This window comes from Orycteropus afer, unplaced genomic scaffold, assembly GCF_000298275.1.
Source record: "Orycteropus afer afer isolate SDZICR_OR568_19922 unplaced genomic scaffold, OryAfe1.0 scaffold00007, whole genome shotgun sequence".
NCBI classification, from domain to species: domain Eukaryota; kingdom Metazoa; phylum Chordata; class Mammalia; order Tubulidentata; family Orycteropodidae; genus Orycteropus; species Orycteropus afer.
Genome location: NW_006921594.1, coordinates 9,292,592 through 9,298,479, shown reverse-complemented (window position 1 = coordinate 9,298,479; position 5,888 = coordinate 9,292,592).

Sequence of the window (5,888 nt, the reverse complement as noted above, 5' to 3'; positions counted from 1 at the left end):
AACTCATAGTGACCCCACATGTTTTAGAGCAGAACTATACTCCATAGTGTTTTCAGTGGCAGATTTCTCAGAAACAGATTGCCAGAACTTTCTTCTGAGATTCCTCTGGGTTGATTTAAACTGCTAAACTTTCAATTCATAAGCAAACACATTCACCATTTTCACCACCTGGGGACTCCTTTCTCTCTCTCTCTATTGCACACATCTGTATGTCTCTACTATATGGTTTTATGCATATATATGCAGCCCTGGTGGTACAAAGGTCAATCACTCAGCTACTAACTATAGGATCAGTGGTCTAAACCACCAGTGGCTCTGCTAGAGAAAAGGTCTAGAAATCTGCTCCCATAAAGATAAAAAAAAAAAAAAAAAAAATCTGCCATCAAGTTGATTGTGACTCATAGGAAGCTTATGGGGCAGTTCTACTCTGTCATTTCAGGACCCTACGAGGTGGAATCCATTTGATGGCATACAACAACAACATGCATGTATACCAGAATAAAAATACAAAAATAATATCATTTCATATTTCTGCATTAGTAAATTAGTATTCTTTCTACAAGTGATTATATGACTTAGATTTCTATCTAAATGTCAGTCATCAAAATTTTGCTACAGATACATAAGTGTGAAAGAAATGAAACAAATCAGTTTGTAGATAATTTAATAAAGGGTCCTACTTTGGAAGAATTTCAAAAAATAATAATTTACCTGAATAGTTACTCATGAAAAGTAATAAAACTATTTACAACACAAATGATGCATACAAAATCCTTGAAGATATTTTATTTATCCATCTAGAGCACATTTTAATATTAGATGAAACTATATAATATGGGCAGTTTGGAAGGTCTAAACCTGTCCAGGAGTCTCTGAGTGGTGCAAAGGGTTAAGCACTCAACTATTAATTGAAAGGTTGGAAGTTCAAATTCACAAAGGTGCCTCTCAAGAAAGGCTTGGCAATCTACTTCTTAAACATCAGCCATTGAAAACCCTAGGGAACACAGTCTACTCCGACACAAGTGAACTTGCCATGGATCAGAATCAACTGGCTAGCAACTGGACTGGTAAACCTGTCAGATATTAGCAGATTTGTATTGTTCAATCTTAGTATTTTGCCATCCTTTTATATTGTGTAGTTACACTAACTTGCCATCTTTTTTATCATTGTGTAGTTAGTTTTAAGTTGATGATACTGTATTTTACTTAGAGGAATTTATGCTTTTCTGTAGCAGTTTTCACTATATAAAATCATATTTGACAGGTGTTTTAAGGAAGCATATTATTGATGTTATTGAGCCATAAGTCATTTTTAATGGTAAATTTTTTTCTATTTTCAGCCGAGATGACTTTGTGTGTGTGTATGGGGGAAGCAGATGGGAGGGAGGAGAGAGCCAGTCTCTCACACAATATACCAGTTATTGTATGTCACACACACACACACACACACACACAATCTCTGGGTGAACAGAACACACCAAGGCTTCCTATTGCTCCTTCAGGTATTTCTTGGTGTTTGTTGTCATCGAGTCAATTTCAACTCATGGCAACCCCACATGTGCAGAGTAGAACTGCTTCATAGAGTTTTCAAGGACGTAATCTTTCAGGAGCCAATTGCCAGGACTGTCTATTGAGGTATTCCTGGGTGGGTTTGAACCACCAACTCTTCAGCTAGTAGTCAATCAGTTAAACAACTGGCACCGTCAAAATGGTGGTAATTGTGAGACAGTAGTCAGACAAACATGCAAATAAACTGTGCTGCTTTTTCAGGAGCATCTAAAAACACTCCCAAAATTCTAATCTGATGTAAGGATTTCAGCTGTCTCCTCATATGAACTGCAATTTTATGTGCTTTCACTGCTTAAAAAGAAGTTGACACTCAACTTTATATTCAGCTGTGTTTTCTTTTATTCCCTTGAAGCACAATTGACACTCAAAATGATGGGTGGGGAAACAAAACAGAGCATGTAAGTGACTAACAGATGACTCACAGGACAAACATACAAACAAGGTAGTGTGGCTTCAGTTTAGGAGGGCCCTGCTGATAAAATGTGCCCACTATGTCATATTTGCTTTCATCAGTAAAGGAGTTTTCAATGGAGCAAGGATGTGAGGAAGGGAGGTGTCATTTTCACAAAGCTTTAATTTGATTGCAGCTCAACCTTTTATCTAATATCACTTTTTCCCCTAATCTCAGTTTAAATAACATGCCCTTGTTTGCCCTTGATATTCTCCTGTGAAAGCATATAGTGAAGAATCTTTTAAAAATAACTTACTGAACTGTCTATTAATATCAGTTTTCACCCTTGTGTGACAAGCCCTGTCAAAATGACATGCAGGAGACATAAGGATGTGCCTGTAATGTAGCAATTCATGATTGGAGGCTTATTTTGTCATTTGATCTTTATATCTCTACTGAACCTGAATGAAGGACTGAGACGACAGAAAGTAAGAGCTGGTGCCTCACATCTGAATGGAAGGTTGCACAATACTTCTGCTGACCGCTGTCTTTGTCTGGCATGAATCTTGATGTGGTGTTGGCACGAGCCTGCCAGAACATGCATTTGACTTTCCTTGATATGGTTTTCAAATTCCTGATTTATCACTTTGACATTTGACAGAGCAAAGAAAAAATCAAAAGCAAATTCAGTGACAGCTAACAACTTTCTCTTCTCATATACTTTGTGGGTTTGCCTGAGGAGGGTTGAATCTCAATGATTTGATTGTTAATCAGAGCTGCTATGTGAGCACTACAAAATCTAATCAAATATCATCTGGTTTATGTCAGCTCATGTTTGTGATTGTAAGGCAAATCAACCATTTATTATAATTAATGAATTACTGCCTCAAGGACTGTGGGAGTAATTTGCTTCAAAGATGATTTAAATGTATCCTAATTCCAATTTTTTTTTTTCATCATACCATAGAAGAGCAAAAAATTTAAACCTTTACATATGGTGGCGTAGTGCCTAAGGCATTTGACTGTTAACCAGAAGGCTGGCAGTTCAAACCTACCAGCCACTCCTCGGAAGGAAGACTGGGCAATCTACTTCTGTAGAGATATCGCCTCACAAACTCAAGGAGGGGTAGCGATGAGTCAAAATCGACACCATGGGAGTGAGGTTTTTTTGTTTGTTTTTTTTAATATGGAAGCAAATGAAATTCGAGCTTTCGTTTAACAGTCAGACTTAATGACAATTGGTTTAGACAAAATGCCATTTATAATGAAAGTAAAGCATGAAAACAATATTTGGTGTTTAATTTGCTAATATTAGATAAATCACCTTTTTCTAGATAAATTAGTATGAAGAACTTGTTACTCAAACCCAGCTCACTAAGATGGAGTTGATTCTGACTCATACTGACCCTTTAAGACAGAGTAGAACTGCTCCATAGGGTTTCCAAAGCTGTAAATCTTTATGGAAGCAGAGTGCCTCATCTCTCTCCTGTGAACTTCTGGTGGGTTTGAACTACTGACCTTTTTGTCAGCAACCAAATACCTTAACCACTGAGCCACTAGAGTTCTTTGAAGAACTTGAATCTTTTTCTTTAAATGCTCTTAGGGCTTTCTTTGGAGAATAGATCATCATGAGGACTGAATTAGTGTCTGAATTCACATTGTGGCCACACATGGCCATCATCAGTAAAGTCATATATGAACAACCTCACTAGAAATGATCACACTTATGGAAAGATATTAATAAAAATGCTCCATCAACACTATCAAGAGATGGCTCATACTTCCTAGATTTTTCTTTTCTTTTTTAATGATATTATGTTGCATTTTTGGTGCAAGTTTACACAAGTTAGGCTCCTATTGCATAATTTCTGCACAAATTTTGCAGTGACATTGTTTACATTTATCACTATGTGTCAACATTTCCTTTAACTGTTCTTTTCACTCCATTTCCAGCACTCTAGTTTCCCTGCCCTTATCTTCTCATCTTTGCTCTTCAGTTATCATTAACCTTTTAATCACATACTGATGGCCTTTAGGTACAGCACTGATCTTCTGGAGAATATTCTTTATTTTGTGTGCCACTCTGCTGTTTTGTTAAAGGTGATCTCAGAACATAGGCTCAGTTCTAGGTTTACAGAGTGTCTCAGGGTGATAGTGTCAGAGAGTACTCTGTTCTCTACTGTTGCAACTTTTCTGGTTTTTTTTTTTTTTGAATATATCTAAGAATTTAACTTATGCTTTGTATTTTTCTCCTGTTTCTGGAACCATTTTTATGACCCCAGTCAGAATGGTAATTGGTGGAAGCCAGACACCATCTAGTTCTGGTCTCAGGGTAGATGAGGTTGTAGTTCCTGAATTTTTGGTTACATTCTTACTGTTTCGCTCCTGATGAGTAGAGACCCACAGTTGTGTCTTAGAAGGCCACTTGCAAGATTTTAAGACCCCAAACACTACTCATTTCACTAGGAAGCTGATCATGATTTTTGTGAACTGTTATGGCAATTGACTGAGTTGTCCCATCAAAATATAATCCTAAAATTTCAAACCCAGGAAAATAACCTTGGAGGGTGTTTGTTTATGTCTATGGAGTATCTATATTTGTGCTTTCAATGAATATATGTGTCTGCATCCACATACTTGTATTTATGTGAAACTGTGGGTATTTCTATCTGTTCTCACCTATGGACAGACACACTTGTACCAATATGCCTATGACTATGTGTGCTCAAACACTTGTTTTTATTTTGGTTGTGCTGTGCTCACTATACACATTCAGTGCCATTTTTCCCATCACCAATAAACCAATAATTTACAAGCCTCAATGATCTAAAGTGTACTTTTCCCTACTCTCATTCCTATCCCTGGTAATCATCAGTGAACACTAGTATCTATATATCTATTTTGTCTTCTGATAAAAGAAGGATTATACAATAGTTTTCATTATATGCTTGGCTTATTTCACATTAAGCCCTCTAGGTGCATCCATGTTAAAATATGTTTTGCAGATTCATCATTGTTCTTTTAGTATTCCATTGTATGTATGTATCATAATTTACTTTTCTATTCATCAATTAATGGGTGCTTTGGTTGTGACTAAGCAGCAATCAGCATAGGTTTACATGTTTCTCACATCATTATTTTCAGGTCTCTGGGGTATATACCTAAGAGTAAGATGCTGGGTAATAGAGTAGTTCTATTTCTAGTTTTTTGAGAAAGCATCACACCGTCTTCCACAGTGGTTATACCATTTTACCATCCTACCAGCAATGGATAAGTTTTCCAATCTCCCAATACCCTTGCCAATATATGTTTTTATCTATGTTCTTTTTTTCTTTTGTCAGTGCCACTTCATCCAGGGTAAGATGGTATCTCATTATAGTTTTAATTTGCATCTCTCATTAGCCTCATATGCATGAAAAGTATCAACAATGAATAAGGAAGACGAAAGAAGAATTGATGCATTTGAATTATGGTGTTGGTGAAGAATATTGAATATAGCATGCACTGTCAATAAATGAACAATTCTGACTTGGAAGAAGTACAGCCATAGACCTCCTTAGAAGTGAAGACAAAGAGACTTTGTCTCACATACTTTGGACATGTTCTCAGGAGGGACCAGCTCCTGGAGGAGGACACCGTGCTTGGTGTTTGGTTCTCTAGTGCTGCTCTAAAAGAAAACACCACAGGTGGATGGCTTTAAGAAACAGGAGTTTATTCTCTTATAGTTTAGGAGGATAGGTCTGAGTTTAAAGTCCAAGCTCTAGGGTTTGGGTGAAGGCCCCTAAACCTTGGGCTTCAGCTCTGCCTCTTCCTCCCAGCCCACTGGAACTGGAGGCTTCTCTTAACTCAGGCAGCTGCTCGCTGCTGAGGCTGACAAACCCAAGGTTTACAAGTGAAATGGCACAGTCCCAAGATTATCAAGCAACAC